The following is a 6,622-nucleotide window of genomic DNA, read 5'->3' as shown; positions in this document are numbered from 1 at the left end:
GAAGAGTGATCAGATGAATTGCAATTAATTGCAAAGGTCCTCTTTGCCATGCAAATGAACTGAATCCCCAAAAAAACATTTCCACTGCATTTCAGCCCTGCCACTAAAGGACCAGCTGACATCATGTCAGTGATTCTCTCGTTAACACAGGTGTGAGTGTTGACGAGGACAAGGCTGGAGATCACTCTGTCATGCTAATTGAGTTCGAATAACAGACTGGAAGCTTCAAAAGGAGGGTGGTGCTTGTAATCATTGTTCTTCCTCTGCCAACAATGGTTACCTGCAATGATGCCGTCATCATTGCTTTGCAAAAAAAGGGCTTCAGAGGCAAGGATATTGCTGCCAGTAAGATTGCACCTAAATCAACCATTTATCGGATCATCAAGAACTTCAAGGAGAGCGTTTCAACAGAGCTTGCTCAGGAATGGCAGCAGGCAGGTGTGAGTGCATCTACACGCACAGTGAGGCGAAGACTTTTGGAGGATGGCCTGGTGTCAATAAGGGCAGCAAAGAAGCCACTTCTCTCCAGGAAAAACATCAGGGACAGACTGATATTCTGCTAAAGGTACAGGGATTGGACTGCTGACGACTGGGGTAAAGTCATTTTCTCTGATGAATCCCCTTTCCGATTGTTTGGGGCATCCGGAAAAAGCTTGTCCAGAGAAGACAAGGTGAGCGCTACCATCAGTCCTGTGTCATGCCAACAGTAAAGCATCCTGAGACCATTCATGTGTGGGGTTGCTTCTCAGCCAAGGGAGTGGGCTCACTCACAATTCTGCCTAAGAACACAGCCATGAACAAAGAATGGTACCAACACATCCTCTGAGAGCAACTTCTCCCAACCATCCAGGAACAGTTTGGTGACGAACAATGCCTTTTCCAGCATGATGGAGCAACTTGCCATAAGGCAAAAGTGATAACTAAGTGGCTCGGGGAACAAAACATCAATATTTTGAGTCCATTGTCAGGAAACTCAATAGACCTTAATCCCATTGAGAACCTGTGGTCAATCCTCAAGAGGCGGGTGGACAAACAAAAACCCACAAATTCTGACAAACTCCAAGCAATGATTATGCAAGAATGGGCTGCCGTCAGTCAGGATGTGGCCCAGAAGTTAATTGACAGCATGCCAGGGCAGATTGCAGAGGTCTTGAAAAAGAAGAGTCAACACTGCAAGTATTGACTCTTTGCATCAACTTCATGTAATTGTCAATAAAAGCCTTTGACACTTATGAAATGCTTGTAATTATACTTCAGTATTCCATAGTAACATCTGACAAAAATATCTAAAGACACTGAAGCAGCAAACTTTGGGGAAATTAATATTTGTGTCATTCTCAAAACTTTTGGCCATGACTGTACAATCTGGTCAACAAAATTAGGTTGCTGTTACTCCCGTCCCTATTGCAGAATGCAGCCTTTAAACAGCATGTACTAAAGTCGATTTGATCCACACTTGCATTATTTCCCTCATTTGGTGATTGGAAATTAGGCTAAAAGCCAGTTTATGCTTGATTCAAAATGTGTTCGGAGGCTCCGTATGGAGTATGTGACACAATTGCGGAGTCTCCAAATTGAGCTCCATACGGCATCGCAATGCTCCTTCCAAATGTTGCAACTGTATAAGGTGCCCTCCGCATTGTTACAAGAAAAAGTATGTGAACCCTTTGGAATTACCAGGATTTCTGCTTAAATTGATCAAGAAATGTGATCTATTCTTCCTCTAAGTTACAACAATATACAAACAGTGTGCTTAAACTAATAGCACAAAGTAGGGTCAACCAATTATTAAATCCAAGGGTTCACGTACTTTCCCCACCCTGCACTGTGAATGTTTACACGGTGTGTTCAATAAAGACATCAAATCGTATACTTGTTTGTGTGTTATTAGATAAAGCAGACTGTGTTTGTCTTTTGTTGTGGCTTAGATGAAGATCAGATCAAATTTTATGACCAATTTATGCAGAAATCCAGGTAATTCCAAAGGGTTCACACACTTTTTTTTGCCACTGTAGCTCAGTATAGCGCCACATTAACATGATTGGTTGACGGTAGGTGAGGGCGGGAGGTCCTGTATAAACACAAACTCACTTCCTTGACAACTTCCTTCACAAGAGCTCTGCTCAACAGCTCTGCGCTGCTCAGCGATGTGCAAGAAGTATGAATGCCCTGATTTCTGCAGAGGCCGTATCACCATAAATGATGAACACGACCAATACAGACGCCAGTTTGCCCATGCAGCACCTTTTAGGATGTGACAACGGCAGCAGACAGACCTAAACAGTATGTTTTAGTAGGGAAGTTTTGTAGGGTGACCTGATTTGGAACTATGAAAATAATTTTGTCAAACAGACAAATCAGAATCTGATAGGATAATTTGTGTCTTTTGAAAATTAATTATATGAGGCTATGTATTATTGCAACCAATCATGAACAGTTTTTAATAAATCATACAAATTAGCATTGGCTATTAAATGCTCCAGTAATCAAAATTTTGACATTTTAGTATTGTGCACATGATGGTGGGGGGTAGGCAGAGATGGTGGTGGGACTCACAACTCAAACGCGTCATATTTTGTCTATGTAGAGTAAAATGATGGCAAGGATCTTTAACTAATAGTCACAAACCACCTGAATATTGATATTCATTATATAGTGCCTTCGGAAAGTATTCAGACCCCTTGACTTTTTCCACATGTTGTTACGTTACAGCCTTATTCTAAAATGGATTAAATGCATAAAAATCCTCAGGAATCTACAAACAATAACCCATAATGACAAAGCGAAAACAGATTTTTAGACATTTTTGCAAATTTATTACAGATAAAAAACAGAAATACCTAATTTACATAAGTATTCAGACCCTTTGCTATGAGACTTGAAATTGAGCTCAGGTGCATCCGGTTTTCATTGATCATCCTTTAGATGTTTCTACAACTAGATTTAAGTCCACCTGTGGCAAATTCAATTGTCAGAGCAAAAACCAAGCCACGAAGTCGAAGGAATTGTCTGTAGAGCTCCGAGTCAAGATTCTGTTGAGGCACAGATCTGGGGAGGGGTACCAAAAAATGTCTGCAGCATTGAAGGACCCCAGGAACATAGTTGCCTCCATCACTCTTAAATGGAAGAAGTTTAGAACCACCAAGACTCTTCCTAGAGCTGACCGCCTGGCCAAACTGAGCAATCGGGGGAGAAGGGCCTTGGTCAGGGAGGTGATCAAAATCCCGATGGTCACTCTGACAGAGCTCCAGGGTTCCTCTGTGAAGATGGGAGAACCTTCCAGAAGGACAACCATCTCTGCAGCACTCCACCAATCAGGCCTTTATGGTAGAGTGGCCAGATGGAAGCCACTCCTCAGTAAAAGGCACATGACATCCCACTTGGAGCTTGCCAAAAGGCACATAAAAGACTTTCAGACCATGAGAAACAAGTCTGGTCTGATGAAACTCTTTGGCCTGAATGCCAAGCGTCATGTCTGGAGGAAACCTGGCACCATCCCTATGTTGAAGCATGGTGGTGGTAGCATCATGCTGTGGGGATGTTTTTCAGATGCAGGGACTGGGAGACTAGTCATGATCGAGGGAAAGATGAACGGAGCAAAGTACCGAGAGATCCTTGATGAAAACCTCCTCCAGAGCGCTCAGGACCTCAGACTGGGGCGAAGGTTCACCTTCCAACAGGACAACGACCCTAAGCACATAGCCAAGACAACACAGGAGTGGCTTCAGGACAAGTCTCTGAATGTCATTGAATGGCCCAGCCAGAGCCCGGACTTGAAACCAATCCAACACCTCTGGAGAGACCTGAAAATAGCTGTGCAGCAACGCTCCCCATCCAACCTGACAGAGCTTGAGAGGAGATGCAGAGAAGAATGGGAGAAACTCCCCAAATACAGGTGTGCCAAGCTTGTTGGGTCATCCCATCGAAAACTTGAGGCAGTAATTGCTGCCAAAGGTGCTTAAACAAAGTACTGAGTAAAGGGTCTGAATACATATGTAAATGTGAGATTTCTGTTTTTTATTTGTAATAAATTTGCAACATTTTCTAAAAACATTTTTTTGCTTTGTCATTATGGTGTATTGTGTTTAGATTGATGAGGGAAAAAATAATTTTATACATTTTAGAATAAGGCTGTAACCTAACGAAATGTGGAGAAATTCAAGGGGTCTGTACTTTCTAAAGGCACTTTATGTTTCTCGAAGGTTGGGTGATTGAGAAATGAATTGTTATAACAACAACATTTTCAAACACTCAGCACTAGGGAAACATAGACTATGGGTGGCCAACCCTCCTGAAGATCATGCAGGATTTTCTTCTAGCCCTAATTTAAACGGAGTTCACCCAAATGTCAAAATACAAAATGTTTGTGTTCTTACCTTGAAAGCAATCTATGGACAAGGAGACTGCAATCTATGATTTGGTTACCCACTGCAATCAACCATTAATATTAACATTACCTGTGCAGAGTCTTGGTGTAGTGGTAACACTACAACTTTCCACCTGAGAACGGAGAGCAATCCCTTCTTCCAACCTTCCCACTGCTTCTCCCTAAGTAATTTTATTACTGTCTGAATAAAGTGTCAAACCACCTAAAAAATATGTTTAAAAAATAATATTAGCATACTTTAAATGTCATCCTCCAAAAATGTCAAAGTAACCAAGTCATCGAATTTTGAGTGTCCATTTAATGTTCAAAGCATCCTGAATACACCTGACTTGCGGTTTTTAATTTAAATTTTTCCAACCTGGTCATAGGCCTAAGCCATGTCAAAATACCTAGAATTGCAGAAAATTAGCTTTAATCATCCAGAAGTGGTGCTCCTAGTGGCCGGGGACTTTAATGCAGGAAAACTTATATCAGTTTAATCTAATTTCTACCAGCATGTCACATGTGCAACCAGAGGGAAAAAAACTCTAGACTACCTTTAATCCACACACAGAGATGCATACAAAGCTCTCCACCGCCATCCATTTGGCAAATCTGGCCATAATTCTCTCCTCCTGATATCTGCTTACAAGCAAAAACTAAAGCAGGAAGTACCAGTGACTTGCTCAATACGGAAGTGGTCAGATGATGCGGATGCTACACTACAGGACTGTTTTGCTAGCACAAACTGGAATATGGTCCGGGATTCATCAAATGGCATTGAGGAGTATACCACCTCAGTCAGCAGCTTCATCAATAAGTGCATTGATGACGTCGTCCCCACAGTGACCGTACGTACATATCCCAACCAGAAACCATGGATTACGGGCAACATCCGCATAGAGCTAGAATCTAGAGCTGCCACTTTCAAGGAGCGGGACCCTAATCCGGACACTTATAAAAATCCCGCTATGCCCTCAGACGAACCATCAAACAAGCAAAGCGTCAATACAGGATTAAGATTGAATCCTACTACACCGGCTCTGATGCTCGTCGGATGTGGCAGGGCTTGAAAACTATTACAGACTACAAAGGGAAACCCAGCCGCGAGCTGCCCAGTGACGCGAGCCTACCAGACGAGCTAAATGCCTTTTATGCTTGCCTCGAACCAAGCAACACTGAAGCATGCATGAGAGCACCAGCTGTTCTGGATGAAAGTGTGATCACGATCTCGGTAGCCGATGTAAGCAAGACCTTTAAACAGGTCAACATTGACAAAGCCGGGGGCCAGATGGATTACCAGGACGTGTACTCAGAGCATGCGCGGACCAACTGGCAAGTGTCTTCACTGACATTTTCAACCTCTCCCTGACTGAGTCTGTAATACCTACATGTTCCAAGCAGACCACCATAGTCCCTGTGCCCAAGGAAGCGAAGGTAACCTGCCTAAATGATTACCGCCCGTAGCGCTCATGTCTGTAGCCATGAAGTCCTTTGAAAGGCTGGTTATGGCTAACATCAACAGCATCCTCCCGGATACCCTAGACCCACTCCAATTCGCATACCGCCCCAACAGATCCACAAATGACGCAATCTCAATCACACGCCACACTGCCCTCTCCAACCTGGACAAGAGGAACACCTATGTGAGAATGCTGTTCATTGACTACAGCTCAGCATTCAACACCATAGTGCCCACAAAGCTCATCACTAAGTTAAGGACCCTGGGACTAAACACCTCCCTCTGCAACTGGATCCTGGACTTCCTGACGGGCCGCCCCTAGGTGGTAAGGGTAGGCAACAACACGTCTGCTATGCTGATCCTCAACACAGGGGCCCCTCAGGGGTGTTTGCGTAGTCCCCTCTTGTACTCCCTGTTCACCCACGACTGCGTGACCAAACACGACTCCAACACCACCATTAAGTTTGCTAACGACACAACAGCCTGTTCACCGACAACAATGAGACAGCCTATAGGGAGGAGGTCAGAGACCTGGCAGTGTGGTGCCAGGACAACAACTTTTCCCTCAATGTGAGCAAGAAAAAGGAGCTGATCAAGGACTATAGGAAAAGGTGGGCCAAACAGGGCCCCATTATCATTGACAGGGCTGTAGTGGAGTGGGTCGAGAGTTTCAAGTTTGTTGTTGTCCACATCACCAATGAACTATCATGGTCCAAACACACCAAGACAGTCGTGAAGAGGGCATGACAACACCTTTTCCCCCTCAGGAGACTGAAAAGATTTGGCATGGATCC

This window comes from Salvelinus alpinus, chromosome 25 (genome assembly GCF_045679555.1).
Source record: "Salvelinus alpinus chromosome 25, SLU_Salpinus.1, whole genome shotgun sequence".
Lineage (NCBI taxonomy): Eukaryota > Metazoa > Chordata > Actinopteri > Salmoniformes > Salmonidae > Salvelinus > Salvelinus alpinus.
Note: the sequence above shows the minus strand (reverse complement) of the source record.